General features: G+C 39.7%; 1 protein-coding gene across 1 annotated transcript in view; it reads right to left on the reverse strand.

Annotated features, from left to right (window-relative positions):
* The window catches only part of LOC149463734 (cadherin-9-like), a 332,295-nt gene that overhangs the window by 34,804 nt on the left and 279,044 nt on the right, over positions 1 to 18,447 (reverse strand). The gene's annotated exons all lie outside the window — the stretch shown is intronic.

An 18,447-nucleotide genomic window follows, 5' to 3' on the forward strand; every position in this document is an offset into this window, starting at 1 on the left:
GCGTCAGTGTCCCTGACTGTCACTATACCAGTCCTTGTGTCACCAGAAGTCAGCAGCGGTGTTCCTGATTGATGCCTCACTAGTCCTCAATGTCAACAGACCAGTGTAAGCCAGCAACCAGTGTTCCTGATAACCACCCCACCAGTGCAGTTTTGCATGCTGCCTGTACTAACCCTGGATTATTTATAGATCATTTCTCTGCCTGTTGCTTGTACCTATCCTTTGCCTGCTTGTTCACAATATCTCTGCCTGCAGCCAAAACTGACCCATCTGCACATCTGACTGACAATCTTTCTGTGAGACACCAGTCTCAGCCTTCCACTGCAGACAACTGTAGTCCTGGAAATTCCTTTCTTCATCCTCCTTTACTTCCTGGCCACTGAACGTGGCATTCCTGAGGCATCCATGTACTTGTAGGCTAGGCTTGCTTAGCTTATAAGAACTGGAACTGCTATCGGTGAAGCTATGCTAAGGTGTATTTACTGACCACTCATATAGAGGTGACCATTACAGCACATTGGTTTTATACAACTGGTTGATTTGTGTGATACACAAGATACAATGTTTGGTATATTATCAGTACAAACATTGAAAAGCCTCACACGAGTGGTATCAACATACTCCAGTGTAGTAGTAGAATGTGTTTTGGGAAATTCTAAGTATACCAATGCTGTGTATTATTAAATTGACAACTTTGTGTAAATAAACATACAAAAAATGCATTTTCAATTTTTTTTCTGCATTTTCCAAAAACATGTGGAAAAACAACTAATATTTCAAAAGACTCATCATACCTCCTAAAAAATACCTTGTGATGGTTTCTTTCCAAAATTGGGTAATTTTGTGGATGTTCCACTGTCCTGGTGCCACAGGGCCTCCAAATACGTTATGGGTAGTCGGGAAATAAGAAGCATTAATTTATGAATGCCTGAAGGTGCTCCTTGGATTTGGGCCCCTCTATGTAACAAGGCTGTGAAAAAGTTCACACGTATGGTATTGCCATACTCAGTAGGAGTAGTAGAATGTGTTCTTGGGTGTAATTATATGTACGAGGGATGTTCAAATCAAAACGGGACTTTTCATTTTTACAGGTATAAAAAGGAATGCTAGTGTGGCAGTACTACACGCAGTAGTAAGTGGCAAGTGTGTCATATTACTGATAGGTGCGCGGGTCAGTTCAGAGGCAGACAACAGTGTTAGTACATGCATGGAACAGCATGTGGCGATGACGTTTCTTGAGAACAAAGGTGTAGAATCTGCAGATTTCTACGGAAGAGTTCAATCACAGTACGTGATGAGATGCTCGGCCGCAATAAGATATTGGAATGATGTAAACATTTCAAAGATGGCCGTACGTCCATCAGTGAAGATCCTGGCCATGGTGGTTACCCGCCCACAGCAGTCATTCTAATCCTGGATAATCAATGCATAACCAATCGTGAAATTGCTCAAGAGATAAATCTTTCTGTGGGAATGCTGAACACAATGATGATGTAGTAAAGCAGACTGTCCTAGGATGGTTCAGGGCTACTAACAAATGTTTCTATGCTGAAGTTTTCCAGGCATTAGTTAAATGCTGGAATAAGTGTATAAATATAGCAGGGGATGTTGAAACATTAATGTAGTTTCCACTCCTTGAAATTTGTTATTTTATTATAAAAACTCAAAGGTCCTGGTTTGACTTGTATGCCCCTTTTATATATCTATGATGTGTATTACAAATATAGTATCTTACCCCATTGAGGGCAGCTGGATTTTTGCTTGGTCTCCCTAAGCTCTGCACAGCCAGGCAACATGCATTTTTCCACACTTTCTTTCAGAGTCAGTGAAACAGTCCTTAAGCTTGTTTTTGTTGTTTTTATTAGGGGTTAACAACTTGTATAGAGTCTAAAGGTTTTTGGGATGCCCAAGGAACTAAAACTTGAGGACAACGTATGTACAACAAATGCAGACCAAAAATCAGCAACAGTCTTATTAAGGAGCACTAAGTTCCCTTTTTGTGTACCTCTTCAGACCCAAAATGAGCCTTTGCCTATCCACCCAGCTGTCGTGAGGGTTTGGTCAAGATCTACTGCAGGGTACTCCCAGATGACAGATAGTTGGGAATTGCAGCTGACCGCCATCTCCCTTTTGAGGTCTAATGTGTGCTCCTTGAAAGCCCAAAGATGCCTCTGGAGACTGGGCCCCTCTATGCATCTAGGAAAAAAGTCTCATATGTGGTATCCCCATATGTGTACGGCATAGCAGAATGTGTTTTGGTATGTAATTCTAGGTCATCCTATGCTGTGTGTGTGAAATAACTTGTTAAAATGATATGTTTGTAAAAAGAACATTTTTTGATTCCTCATTTTCCAAAAAATTGTGACAAAAATTAAAACTTTAAAAAACTCACCATGCCTCTTACAAAACACATAACATTTTCTACTTTCCAAAAAGGGGTCATTTTGGGTGTAATTGTACTGTCCTGGCATTTGAGGAGATCAAGAATTGAGAAAGGCAGTCATTACTTCAGAATGGAACAATGTTCAAATACAGTATATATATATATATATATATATATATATATATATATATATATATAAATATACCATAGTTTGCAGTCTCTATGACTATTGCATAACCTAAATAATATACAATGATTTGGGTTATTGTATCAAAGAAATTCATCGTAATACATTTTGGCCTAAATTTATGAAGAAAGATTATGTATTTGCAAAATGTTATCACAGAAACAAAGGAAAACATGTCTTTTTTTTTTAATGTTGATATTATTTGCTTATATAGCAAAAATAAAAATTAAAAAAACACAGCTGTGATGAAATACCACTAAAATAAATAATTATCTGTCTCAAAAAAAGTAAACATTTAATTTGGGTACTATCTTGCATCACTGGGTAATTGTCATTCAATATTTGACAGCACTGAAAACTGAAAAAATTGACCTGACAGGAAGGAAGGAAGTCTTGAAGCTGTTACTGATAAACGATGATCTTACAGTAGTAGTACTTTTACAACAAATTGTCTTAAAGCAAGAACAGCAGCTCTATTTTTGTTCCAGCTTTATGTTCTCGACCTTTCATAAATTAGTCTTTTGTCTGTTTTAGTCAGTCAATAAATATCAGTCCTGGGAAAATACAGTTTTATTGATGAAAGACACATCTAAAATATAATGTCAGGGTAATTATATTGAGTTTTCAAAGAGAAAATATGCTTAAGTATAAAGATCTATACAAGATTGCAAAAAAGTAATTCTCTTGGGTTGCTTCCTTTGTGTTTAAAAACAAAATCAGAGGTCATAGCCAAATCAAAAATGAAACTCGTCACGTTTGAAATTCCACATATATATATATATATATATATATATATATATATATATATACTGTATTTGCCGGCGTATAAGACGACTGGGCGTATAAGACGACCCCCCTACTTTTCCTGCTAAAATGTAGTGTTTGGGCTATACTCGCTGTATAAGACTACCCCTCTTCCAATGCACACCAGTGGGAGGAATAGTGCCCCATCATTGATGTCAGTGGGAGGAATAGTGCCCCATCATTGGTATTAGTGGCAGGAATAGTGCCCCATCATTGGCATTAGTGGCAGGAATAGTGCCCTATCATTAGTATCAGTGGAGGAATAGTGCTCCATCATTGGTGTCAGTGGGAGGAACAGTGCCCCATCATTGGTGTCAGTGGGAGGAATAGTGCCCCATCATTGGTATCAGTGGCAGGAATAGTGCCCCATCATTGGTATCAGTGGGAGGAATAGTGCCCCATCATTGATGTCAGTGGGAGGAATGGTGTTCCATCATTGGTGTCAGTGAGGGGTGGAATAGTGCCCCATCATTGGTGTCAGTGGGGGGGGGGAATAGTGCCCCATCATTGGTGTCAGTGGGAGGAATAGTGCCCCATCGTTGGTGTCAGTGGGAGGAATAGTGCCCCATCATTGGTATCAGTGACACCAATGATGGGGCACTATTCCTCCCACTGAGACTTGCTGACCCTGTTCTCGTATGGTGCTGCTGCAGCCAGCATATGTGGTTGCAGCAGCACCTCTACACAGAACACTTACCTGCTGCTCCGGCACTCAATTTTCGCGGGGCCGCTTGGCTCCGCCCCCTCGCTGGTGATTGGCCGCCTGTGTGCCTTTCCTGAGCTACAGTTCTGGCGGCCAATCACCGGTGAGGAGGCGGAGCCGAGCAGCCGCACAAACATCCAGTGGCCGAACTGAAGGAGACGCCGCGCTTCCTGGACCGGATCGTCGTGGGACTGGATCCAGGTAAGAGACATCAGCCCCTGCAAACCCCTGTACTTAATGCCGCAGCCCCCCTAAACATGTGTACCGGCGTATAAGACGACCCCCGACTTTTGAGAAGATTTTCAAGGGTCAAAAAGTCGTCTTATACGCCGGCAAATACGGTATATAAATTCCAATGTTTTCCACAGGTAATTTGGAGGAGTTGTGTCATTGGGCACATCATTTGTACAATGTACTGCATTAGTACAAATGTTCTGAGTGTTTTAATGGTAAAAAATGATCATCTGTGTTGATTAGAGCTCTATTAAATCATGGCACATCACAGGCACAATGTACTTAGTGGCGGATCTCATTTATCACAGTTACAGTGTATTTTCAGACTAGCAGTGTCCCCTTCAAGCTGTCACTAATTCTTATGACTTCCCAGGGCCTGATACTGTATTTAGAAACATCATCATTGACATAGGCACAAAATAGCAGGTGTTAGGCAGGATTAGTTTTAGGATCTGTTATTAACCAAGGGTCATTTAAAGAGTCTAACTCATAATTTAAATTCAAATTCATAATTAGGCAGTTAAACTCTTGCATCTGTATACTCATAGACCAGAGCAATTTTTACACTTCAGCTAATAGTCTATTGATGCAGGGATAACTTTTTCATTTCTTAAGTAAACAAAGTAATACAAATATTTTTTCATACAAACAAGGCTTTCTCTTGGCAATATTCATTTGATAATTTTTTTTGTCTGTGCATTCCCGTGCAGCCGCTGTGTCCCAATTGACATCAATGGGACTGCCTGCATGGGGATGCACGTAATGTCTGTGCATCCCTGTGCAGCTAAACATTGCCTTGTTCTAGTATTCCCTGCTTGAACAAGGACTTGAATTTGGGGGCAACAAAAATGCACGGTTGAGCTGGTTTTTTGCCACTTGTCAAATGCCCTCCTTTTTAAGCTACAATACGTAGTGGACAGGGTGCTGATGCTGTGATGCTTTGCACCCACAGAAAAGTTGATGTGTAGTGGTGCCGTCCGCCAAACCCTACACATTTATGTCAAGAAGGAAATGAAGCAAATGCTCCTCAACCACATGCAATGCATGTAAAATGGGGTTAAAACAGGTGGTTAGGAGGCATTGCATTGCTTCCTCAATGCCTGTCTGGATCACGCTTCAAAGGCAAGGGAGATTTAGACTCATTTTAAATCTACCCTTACTATGTTTTTTATTTTTATTTTTTTACAACCTTTTTTTTTGCACAGGTACATTTTTGTTTTTAATATTTAAAAACAAACTGTCAGTAGCCACTGGAGCATGATCTGACCATGGATAAGGCTTCAGGGGTAAGGGAGATTCAGATACATGTCTAAATCTGCCCTTACAATGTTTTTATTTGTATTTGTATTATTTTTACAACTTATTTTTTTTTGTACAGGTACATTTTTATTTTTAATATTTTTTTAATTTTTTAGGGGTGCTTTGGAGAGACAACAAAGTAAACAGTCCTCTAATGTCTTTTTTTGAAACAGAGAAAGAGACTGAAGACAGATCCTTTCTCTGCAGCCCGAGCCTGAGGACTGTGTATGAATGGATAGGAGTCTGTATAGACTCCTACTCATTCATAAAATTTAACATAGTACATAGTGTGTGTTTACTATGTTACATTCACAAACTGACACATAGTAAACACACTTTACTATGTGTCAATGATCAATGAATACAGAAGAGATCTGTATTGATCTCTGTCTGTATTCGTTTAGGAAAGGAAGGGATCTGATAAACACATGTTTGCCAGCTCCCCTCTGCTATCCATGCTGACAGCTGTCAGCAGCTGCAGGTTGCAGGAGGGGGAGGAGGGAGAGCCAAATAGCAGCCTCATGGAGAGGGCATCCAGACATCAGGGGGCACTGAGGGGGAGGGGTCAGAGGAGTGGAGGGATCTATTTGGCCAAGCAGATCACTCTGTGGCTGCCCTGCAGCATGCAAAGCTGGTGGTAGGGCAGAGGAGGGAAGCTGACAGCTGTAGGACAGCCATCAGAGGATCAGGTTTGCGAGGGGGGGATTGGTGCTGGGAGGGACAGAACAGGCAGGGTAAGGCAGGGTGAGGGAGAGTTAGAGTGGGGGTGGGAGCTATTTTAGATGTCAGCATAGGCAGATGGAGGGGTGGGAGACATAGCAGCAGAGACGTGGCAGTGGGGAAGGGGGGGGGTTACATTTTAGGTGAAGAGCACCTGCTGAACAATTCTGCAATAAGCTCATAGTCACTGAAGTGATCATGAGCTTATAGTAGAGGAGGAATGTAGGTCCATATAGCATACAGACCTGGACAGCTAGAAGCAGCACTGTAGGTCTGTACGCTCTACAGACCTGGCAGCAAAAGGTATAAAAGATCATGTGCTATCCTTGACCTAGTTCACAGCCACCACCTTAGCACACATAAGATAGACACCACTAGAACAATGGAAGCTTTCCTTTGCAGTACATGCACTCAATGTCCCTGGATCTACACTGGCAGCAATATTATTCTTCCTAATGCACAAGTGTGAACACTGGGGCACTTTGTAAATTGTCAAACCACAGGGATCATTTATATCACAATCTGTGCATGTGACACATATTATATTGGCAAAACAAATAGATTGTTTAGAAATGCATCCTGGACCACATTGATTTTATTTTTAATGGGAAAATCGACACTCATATTATCAGGCATGTAGGCCTTTAATACAATTTTGACACCACAGATTAGATTTTTTGCTCTGGATCATATCCTCCAACATAAATAGCATAGTGATGTAGACAAATTTTTGATGCAACATGAGACTAAGTGGATACATACATACTGGCAAAAACATAACCAAGTCTCAGTTAATCTATACATTTGACATCCTTTTATGGTCATATTATACCATCCTAATAAAAATCAGTCTTCAGTCATTCCATTCCAAACCATCTCTGTTCAATATGATCCTGATTATGTATTTCAGTCGTGTTACTACATATACTGTACCTTTAATGTTCTTTGCAATTATAATGTACACTGCTCAAAAACATTAAAGGAACACTTTGAAAACACATCAGATCTCAACGGGGAGAAATATCATGCTGGATATCTATACTGATATGGACTGGGCTATGTGTAAGGAACGTAAGGATGTCCCATTGTTTGTTGGAAATGAAAATTGTCAGCCTATAGAGGACTAAATTCAAAGATGCCCGAAAAATCTAAGTGAAAAAATGATGCAGCAGGCTAGTCCATTCAAAATAGTACTCAGCAGTTTGTATAGCCCCCCACGTGCTTGTATGCATGCCTGACAATGTTGCGGCATGCTCCTAATGAGACAGGGGATGTGTCCTATTGTATTTCCTCTCAGATCTGGACCAGGGCATCACTGAGCTCCTGGACAGTCTGAGGTGCAACCTGGCAGCATTGGATGGACCAAAACATGATATCCAGGAGGTGTTCTATTGGATTTGGTCAGGCATGCATGGGAGCCATTCAATGGTATCAATTCCTTCATCCTCCAGGAACTGCCTGCATGCTCTCACCACATGAGTCCAGGAATTGTTGTGCACCAGGAGGAACCCAGGACTCACTGCACCAGTGAAGGGTCTGACAATGGGTCCACGGATTTCATCCCGATACCTAATGGCAGTCAGGGTGCCATTGTCTGGCCTGTAGATATCTGTGCGTCTATAGATATGCCTCCCCACATCATCACTGACCCACCACCAAAACGTTCATGCTTAACAATGTTACGGGCAGCATAACATTCTCCACAGCTTCTCCAGACCCTTTCACATCTGTCACATGTGCTCAGGGTGAATCTGTGAAAGGTACAGGGTGCCAGTGGCAGACCTGCCAATTCTGGTGTTCAATGGCAAATGCCAATTGAGTTCTATGGTGCCGGGCAGTGAGCACAGGGTCCACTAGAGGACGTTGGGCCCTCAGGCAACCCTCATGAAGTCTGTTTCTGATTGTTTTGCCAGAGACATTCACAACAGTGGTCTGCTGGAGGTCATTTTGTTAGGCTCTGGCAGTGCTCATCCTGTTCCTCCTTGCACAAAGGATCAGATACTGGTCCTGCTGATAGCTTAAGGACCTTCTATGGCTCTGACCAGCTCTCCTAGAGTAACTGTCTGTCTCATGGAATCTCCATGTGCTGGGAGCCACAGCAAACCTTTTGGCAACAACACGTATTGATGTGCCATCCTGGAGGAGTTGGACTGCCTATGCAACCTCTGTAGGGTCCAGGTATTGCCTCATGACACCAGTAGTGACACTGATCCTAGCCAAATGCAAAACTAGTGAAAAACAGTCAGAAAATATTAGTAGGGAAAAATGTTAGTGGCCTCCACCTGTAAAACCATTCCTGTTTTGGGGGTCATCTCATTTTTGCCGGTCTAGTGCACCTGTTGTTAATTTCATTAACACCAAAGCAGCTGAAACTGATTAATACACCCCCTCTGCTACTTAACTGACCAGATCAATATCCCAGGAGTTTAATTGACTTGATGTTATACTCTGATTAAAAAGTGTCCCTTTAATTTTTTTTTGAGCAGTGTATATCTTGTGTTTATATAAATAGTTTGCTGAAGTTTTTTTTAAGTTTTTACTATCAGAAATTTGTGAGTTGTTATGTATATATTATCATTATAATTTGTTTAGAAAATAATTGCTGTGAATTGGCCATTCTATAGCTATGTGTTTGGTTCTGGAAGGGAACATTTGAGGTTCCCGGGCCCCTTAGGAATGGATGGTCTTTCATTATCTGGGTGGGGGGGTGCTGTTATTGCCCCATAAGGATGCACAGAGCACTGGTGAGGGTTCTTTTGTTCCCCTTACTCCCTTTCACTGGCATTAATTCTGTTTGTCTTGCAGTGTTTTCCTTTTGGTTGGTGCTGTTTGGTGGGCTGCAATGCAGGGAAGTGCTTTGTGTTGGGATGAAGGAGAATACCCTGTCCCCCTGATGTGCTAGTTGCATTTGGGCATCAGGTGTTGCTGCCTTGTCAGTGTAACTTGCATCAGGTTGACGTGGACCTCTGTATCCCTGTGGCTCATAGTTGACCTCTGGCTGCTAGGTGGTTTTTAGGTGTAGCATCATTTCTATCTGTCTGCCCTCTCTCTCTACCTGCTGGGTTGTTCCAGTCTGATATGGGTAGGGGTTATGATAGCACAAAGGAGGTGGAGTCATCATTGTTCTCCCTTCTCACATTACACAAGTGGTGGATCTACATGTCCACACCTTAAGGTGACACTACACACTCCCAGGGTGGGAGGGTTATAATAGATGGCTCCTATGGTGGCCATCTTTATCAGTGCCTGAGCATGCATACTTTTCAAGCAGTAGTAACAGAGTGAATGCATTGACGTTATAGTTGTCTGCTGATTATTTCAAGCTGTTTTTCTTTAATATGTGTGCCACAGTATTGCTTTTGGATAATTTAATCCTTATTCCCATTTCCATCAAATTTTGGCAAAAATTGCAGGTGATTTGGCTCTGTAGTCAGCTGTTCATTTGCTTTATGTCAGTAATTCATGATTTTGTTTTAAATGTGAGGGCACTTTTATTAATTTTTAATAAAATAGTTTTTAAGCGGTGAACACTAGGTTCCTTTTTTCTGCTTCTTTGAGCCTTATCACTGTGAGTCTCTCCCTTGATGGTTTACCTGGCTGGATAATTACTGAAGCTGTTCTTTATGAGCTCAATGCAGTCATGCTGGTAATGCATGTTGGCTGAAGCAGACCGTAGGGTTGTCAATTCTGTATTCATAATTAACTATCTTACTGGATCCTGGCATAATAAAGATATACATTTTGACCTTTAGGAGAGTGTTTACCCTTAAGGGTATGGTGAGGGCTACTCACCTGGAGTGCACCATTACACAAAGTTTTGGATTTTTCACATATTGTACATACTTTTGGTTTTACACCAATTATATATTGTAGTGTATTGTTTATTTCACATGTTGAGTCATGAAGTTTACAAAATATTTCTGTGTTTGTTTTAGAACATTCATGTATTGTGATTGCAATATTTACACTTTTGTTTCATTTTCTGGTGTTTTTATGTGTTGAAGTTAGAATTTACTAAGTGGTTTGAGCACAGCACAAATTCATACACGGGTGATTTTAGTCACATTGCGCATGCAGCTTGTTAATTTTTGGGCTGATGCACAAAATTATTTATTCATATATGTTCTATATAGTGTATACAAAATGGAAAAGACAAGCACAACCCTCATAGTGTAGTAAATAAAGTGAACAGTGTTTATTAATAATTAAAAACACACTCACAAAAGAAGAACTTGAACAAAGTGGAAACAGTCAAAGCTCCTTCCTTTCCCTATCTTAAAAAGCCAACAAACCAGAATAAATACAGCACAAAAGGGGCAGGGCCAGCGGTGGCTGCTCCTGCTCACCAGGAGGGTTAAAAATCCACAAATGTTGGTGACAGGAGCAGGATGGAACCACAAATGGCTCCAGTGTAGGGGCAGAGTTTGGATTACATCACATGTCATATGCCCTAATAAAAACATATTCCTTGATAAAAAAAAAACATGGCTGTATAATGGCAATATCATAGAGAGCATAAAAAGCGTACAATCATAAAAAAAAAAACTCATAAAAGCAATCATAGAAACAATTGGGATAATGTGTGGGAGTCAAATAGTTATAAATAATTGCATGTACATAAAAATGCACATATATATATATATATATATATATATATATATATATACACACACACAATGTATATGTGTTTATATAAACATTTCACAGGACCTGAAATTAAAAATAAAAATAAATTGTAGAAACCAAAATTGGTGACTAGGCACTATTGTCTGGAGACAGAACAGATAACATGTACCAGGTAATGTAGTAAATGAACTGAAGGTTTATGACCACTAATGTATACACATACATAGGGATATAGGTACATTTCCACTAGCATATTGGGACTGTCATTTATGTAGAAGCCATGAGTAATGCTTCTGTGGCCTGGATGATGGAGGTATGTAAGGTTCTAGAGTGATTTCTTACCACATGCCGTTTGAATGCTATTGTGAAAGAACCACCAAGTATAGTCTGGAAATCATAAATTGTGTTATTGTGAGCTGGGTAACAAGGTGATGTACAAGAACCATGGTTAGTCAGATAAATAGTGTTATAGTAAGCAATATGTGCAAAAAACACATGCAAACCCTGCAGTGATGTATCAAAACAATATAGAAAGTGAAAACATGGATGTAATACATACTATACTGTATATGGTGAATGGATGAATAAGGACTGTGGTGGCGTGAGTGGAGGAAGATGTAGGGACCCAGGAGGAGGAGGGGAAATCAAAATGATGTCCAAATGCAACTTCTTATGATAACAAAAAGTGGGGGAGGGCCTCCAGAATGAAGTGGCTTGGGGGAACAATAGGATATAAGATGGTGTTCATGCCAGCTAACTCTTCACAAAAGATGTTGCCTACTTACAGTGCAAATACCTTTCTACGTTTCTTTGAGAAGGTTGATGTATGAGAGGCATGGCCTAAAGAACACTGTTTAGAGCTGCTACTGCCTCTACTAGTGGTAAAGTATTAGGTTCTGTGGTTAATTAAGGTGATAATTAAACTCACTTAGTGCCTTATCTGCATTAAATTAGCCTCACAACCTGTGTAATTAATATGTGCTTGATTTTAAAGGGATGAGGTGGCAACAATAATTAGGTGGTCTACTGGGTGAACAGCCAAGGTTGCATAAACTATAACATCATTAAAAGTGAAATCCTGATGATGGAAAAGATCCATCGTGGCCATATTCCCTTGCAACAGGTGGGAGTTTGTTGCCAGGAGCAACATTTCCAGAGGAGGAACAGCTCAAAATCCCAGTAAGGGTGCTATAGAATGCAGAAAGATGCATAGGAAGCCATTATAAGGCACAAACTTGCTTGGAATAATGCACATAACCTGTATTTAGCTCGTCTGGGAGAGCCAGTAAGCTTAGTTGAGAGGGTGCCATCTCCTATAACAGAAAATAGAGTGTCACAATCTCAGCAATAGAGAGGTGGCTCTGCATTTCCAGGGTGTGGGTTGATACCTGCTGGGAGTCACCAGGAAAGAAGAAAAATCAGCCTATTCCTTGCTTAGTATGTGGCCAATGAGGACGTGGTATAGTAAGTTCCTGTTATGTACCATACCGCAGCAGTTATTGTCGCTGGGTGAGACACTTTTTGTACAGGCCCAGTTTCATATGCTAAAGTGTCTTCTGTCACCCCTGGAAACAGTGAACAAGATTCTGTTGTGCCAGCAGGGGGTGCTAAAGTGAATGTGGAGCTTGCTGTTGTTTTTTCCTATTGCTACCTGGGTGGAATGGCAAGATAAAGAGAAGCAGAGGAATGGACAGGGTTGTCATGAACCTATTGCTCTCAGCTGAAGTAGGCAGAGGCTACTGCAGTGGTGAGTATGACTGTCTTTGCTAAGTTAAATGCTGGAACTGCTAAAACAGTTATTAACCACTTGACCTCCAGAAGAATACTCTCCCTTCATAACAAGGCCATTTTTTGTTATTCAGCATTAAGCTACTTTACTTTACTTTGGTGGTATTTGATCACCACTGGGTGTTTTATTTTTTTGTGATATAAATTAAAAAAGACCAAAACTTTTGAAAAAAAATAATATTTTACATAGTTACATAGTCTGGATGAAAAAAAAACAAAATTCCATCCAGTTCAACCATTAAAAAAAAAAAAAAAGTTATAATCCTATACCCACAGTTGATGCAGAGGAAGGCAAAAAAAACCCAGCAAAGCATGATTCAATTTGCTGGGAAAAAAATTCCATCCTGTTCCCCCTGAGAGGAAATCGGATTTTCCCTGGATCAACTTTACCTATAAATGTAAGTATCTAGTTATATTCTGTGTATCAAAGAAAGAATCCAGGCCTTTTTTGAAGCAACCCACTGAGTTGGCCAAAACCATCTCTTGAGGGAGTTTATTCCACATTTTCACAGCTCTCACTGTGAAGAAACCTTTCTGTGTTTGGAGATTAAATTTATTTTCCTCCAGATGTAAAGTGTGCCCCCTTGTCCTCTGTGATGACATCAGGGTGAATAGCTCTACACCGAGTTCACTATATGAACCACTGATGTACTTATACAGGCTGATCATATCCCCCCTTAATCTCCTCTTCTCAAGAGAGAATAAATTCAGTTCCTCTAATCTTTCCTCATACAGTAGCTGAGCTCCTCCATGCCTCGTATCAGTTTGGTTGCCCTTCTCTGTACTTTCTCCAGTTCCCCAATGTTCTTTTTGTGAATTGGTGCCCAAAACTGAACTGCATATTCCAGATGAGGTATTACTAATGATTTGTACAGGGGTAATATGATATCTCTCTCTCTGGAGTCTATACCTCTTTTAATGCAAGAGAGGATTTTGCTCGCTTTAGAAACCACAGCTTGGCATTGCATGCCATTATTAAGCTTGTGATCTACCAGAACTCCCAGATCCTTCTCCACCATTGATTCCCCCAGTTGTACCCCCCCTAGTATGTATGATGCATGCATATTCTTAGCCCCCAAGTGCATAACCTTATATTTATCAACATTAAACCTCATTTGCCACATAGTTGCCCAATTAAACAGTGCATTGAGGTCGGCTTGTAAGTTGAAGACATCCTGTAAGGACATTATTCCACTGTACAGCTTGGTGTCATCTGCAAAGACTGAAATGGGATTTATAATCCCAGACCCTATGTCGTTTATAAATATATTAAAAAGTAAAGGTCCCAACACTGAACCTTGGGGTACACCACTGACAACCCTAGACCATTCAGAGTATGAATCATTAACCACTACTTTTTGAATACGATCTTTTAGCGAGTTTTCTATCCTTTTACATACAGATTTTTCCAAGTCCGTAGAATTTTCCTTCAATATTAGCCATGTGTGGGGAACTGTGTCAAACACTTTTGCAAAATCCAAGTATACCACATCCACTGCCACCCGTCTGTCCAAGGTTTTGCTCACCCCCTCATAAAAAGAAATCAGATTTGTTTGACACTTTCTGTCTTTCATGAATCCATGCTGTTTGTTGCTTAAAATATTTTTTTACAGCAAGAACTCATCTATGTGGTCTTTTATTAAACTCTCCAGTATCTTCCCAACTATAGAAGTTAAACTAACAGGTCTAAAATTACTTGGTAAAGATTTTGACACCTTTTTAAATATTGGCACCACATTGGCCTTAGGCCAATCCAGTGGTACTATGCCAGTCATTAAAGAGTCCCTAAAAATTAGAAACAATGGCTTTGAAATGACAGAGCTCAATTTTTTAAAGACCCGTGGGTGTATGCCATCCCGTTCAGGTGCTTTATTCACCTTTATGTTGTCTAAATATTTTTGAATCATATCAGTTGTGAGCCAATGTGAATCATCTGCAGCTGTGTCAAAACCATGCCCATTATGGACAAGAGCTCCCCCATGCTCCTTTGTATATTATTTTGTAAAGAGCCTACATTTTCTAATTTCTGTTGTAAAAAATATCCAATAACCTCAAATTTTTGTCATAAATTTAAGCCAAAATGAATTCTGCTACATGTCTTTGGTAAAAAATCATAACTAATTGGTTTGTGTGACAGTTATAGCATCTACAAACTATGGTATACAGTAGATACTGGACTTTGCATAGCTTTTACCTTCTTACTGCCTATCACATTTCTTGAGCTAAAATGTCAAGGCAGTACAAACTCCTCACAAATGACCCCTTATCAGAAAGTAGACACCCTAAGCTATTTTCTGAGAGGCATGTTGGGTCCATGGAAAATTAAATTTTTTTCAGTTTTTTGAAAATGACATTTTTGAGATGTTTTTGGAGCCTAGCCACATACAAGAGCCTGAAATCCAATGACCCCTTTAAAAGTCTGAAGGTGCATCATTTCCTCATTTTAATTCCTCAGTACCTACTACAGTTTTAGAGGCTCTGAAATGCCAGGATAGCACAAACCCTCCAAATACACCCCAAAATACATTCTGCTACTTCTCTTGAGTATGAGGATGCCACATGTGAGACCTTTTGGGAGCCTAGCTGCATACAGGAGCCCAAAATCCAATGACCCCTTTTAAAGCCTAAAAAGTGCTTAATTTCCTAATTTCACTTTCTCACCACCTATGACAGTTTCAGAGGTCCTGAAATGCAGGACAGCACAACCTCTTTCCCCAAATGACCCCTTTTTGGAAAGGAGACACTCCAAGGAATTTAATAAGAGGCATGGTGGGTATTTTGCTGATCTCATTTTTTGTCACAAGGTTTTGAAAAATAAAAAATACATTTTTGTTTTCCTTTTTCATTTTCCAAAAACTTGTGGCAATAAATGAGATCTGCAAAATACTCGCTTTTAGCAAGTACCTTGGAGTGTATACTTTCTAAAAGGGGTAATTTAGGGGGTGTTGTACTATTCTGGCATTTCAGGGCCTCTGAAACCATGATAGGTAGTCAGAAAGTGTAATGAGGAAATAAAGCCCTTTAAAAGCCTGAAGGTGCTTATTGGATTTTGGGATCCTGTACATGGCTAAATTTTCAAAAAGTCTCCCACATGTGGTCTCCCCAAACTTGGAAAAAGTATCAGAATGTATTTTGGGGTGTAATTCCACATATACACATGGCATGTGTAAGCAAAATACACTGTAATTTAAGTGACAACTTTGCTTAAAAACAAACTCTCTTTTTGTCGTTTTCCAAAAACTTGTGGTAAAAAATAAAATCTTCCATTGACTCAACATACCTCTCAGCAAATAGTTTGGGGGTGTCTACTTTACGAAAAGGGGTCATTTGGGGGGGTGTTATTGTTATGCTCAAATTTTATGCCCAACATTAGAGGCTTCTTCCACACATCACCCACTCTTCTAACTACTTGAAGACCAAACCTTATCTGACACCTTTTGTTCAATGAAAACAATCAGTATTTTTTGCTAGAAAATTACTTTGCACACTCAAAAACAATATATTTTTTAAAGCAGAGGCCATAAAGAATAAAATGGGGATATTTGCATTTCCTGTGATAGCATTAAAAGTGATAAAAAAAATGAAAGAGAAAGTGTAAAAATAACTTTAAAAAATTAAATAAATAAAAAATGCACCCTTGCCCCCCTGCACGCACACATCTGGGTGTGCAAGCACTCACCCTGTGCCGGTATGTAAACAGTGGTTGCAAAGTGAGGCGCTCAGAAAATAGCGCTAAAGTGAATATTATTGCATATGTGTCTCACAAATGAACAGGAAGTACGTGATGTCTTGAAGTTAGTATCAAGTGACAATAGTGAACAGTCCAATAAATAATAAAATAAATATATGAGATAATTCAGATGAATTTCAAATAAACGTCCAAGAAATCTCTGTGATGAATAGGTGAAAGTGACTCCATGCGAGATAATGCTTTTAAATGCACTCACCAGAAGCGCATATTAAATGCACATAGCAATATATCCAGCTCCTCCACAGGTAGGGACAACTTCCACCAGAAAGATCATGGTATGGAGATAAGAACACCACTGACTTCTCACAGCATTACAGGGATGACTCTGGCACCACCACTGGCCTTTCACTGCATTACAGGGATGACCCAGGCAACCTCTCCACCATGGACAGAGCAAGCAGGAATACCCACGTGGATGTTTCTTCTATACAATAAATAATTACTACACCATAAGCGCTCCTGTTGTGTCTCATTTTTGCAAGCTATTTTCCCTAACGTGAATATTTCTGTTGCTGGAAATAATGTTTCTTATCAGCAGAATTTAGTATCACAGAATTATATAATTTTTGAGCCCACAACCAACTTTTATGGGTCACAGAGTTTGGATCAGTAATCAAGACAGTTTCTGTTGAACATCTAGTCTGACAGTGTCTTCCCATGGTTTCAATTTATGTTTAATCATTGAAATCTCTCTCACAATCAAGCCTTGTAGGTGAGCCTTAAGGGTGTCCTATACCACTCCCACTGGGGCCATGCCCTCATTCCTCTGGATCAGTGACTGGGTGAGCCTGTAGGGCAGTAGGAACATTTTTTTTTAACTTTCTACAGAGGCTAGGGACTGGATTTTTTTAACTTTTTTTCCAAAGTTGGATTAGAGATGTAATGTTTAATTATCTAGTTCTTTGGGGCTCATGTAGATAGCCTTTTTTTGCAGTTTCATTTGTTGGAAGCACTCTTTAATGACAGGTTTGAAGATTTTTATCTAGAGAGAGAGAGTGAGAGAGAGAGAGAAAACATATGTTTCCTTCATCAGAGCACTTTGTCTAGGTCTTGAAAAGTTAAATCAGTTGCCCTCTTCCCTTACCATCCAGTGCTTTGTTCTCTATCTCTAGCAGGGGTGGAAGAATCTGCCTGCAAATATTTTTTTAAGTATGCAAGTTCACAAACATTGTGGTACACTCCACTAAGGTCTATAAAGCTTGGGGGGCCTTTTTCTTTTATTCAGGACTTTTGAAGAGCAAGCTATTAGCAAGCCTCAAAAATGATACTGGAAGTCAATTGAAGAACATGTACCAATGCCAAGATTAAATAAATAAGTAATAAAAAAAGGTATAGCTCCCTACATACACTGACAATGTGGCTTATGTGAGCCTACCATTTTTAAGAAAGGGTGGTGGGTTATCCCTTCCTTTATATAATTTGCTCTTGTGATTCACCTCACCTTGAGCAAGAGCTATGAAAGGCATCATAGGTTATTCCTTATTTCTATTTTCTGGTGTCAAACCTGCAGGTTTATGACCAAACGTTTGCTGTTCTTACTTCACAAACATTTCTATGGCTACTGCCTAATGGCATTTCTTATTTGAAGTTGACTCAAGAATTGGAAGTTTAAATCTTAAGGGACCAGAATGTGTCCAGTTGCTCTATGGTACATGGAACCTAATAAGTGCATTTTTTGTCAAGAAATTTTAACATCAATTACAATGTTGTTTTTCTGTTCAAGCATTTTTTAAATTTTCATGTTGAAGTAATAGTTATATGCTGTGCTGTTTTAATACCTGTCTATAAGGCTAATAATTAGAACTAAAAATATTTACATATGTTATTGCTATTATGTTTGTGGAGCTGGTTACCTTGCCATGAAGAATTTATATTGTAGTGCAAATCCCAACCACAATGAACATGTGATTTGTACTACGTTGACATTTGGAAGCATATGAATAGCGGTATAT

This window comes from Staurois parvus, unplaced genomic scaffold (genome assembly GCF_062004578.1).
Source record: "Staurois parvus isolate SC_StPar_1 unplaced genomic scaffold, SC_StPar_1.0 ptg000153l, whole genome shotgun sequence".
Classification (NCBI taxonomy): Eukaryota; Metazoa; Chordata; class Amphibia; order Anura; family Ranidae; genus Staurois; species Staurois parvus.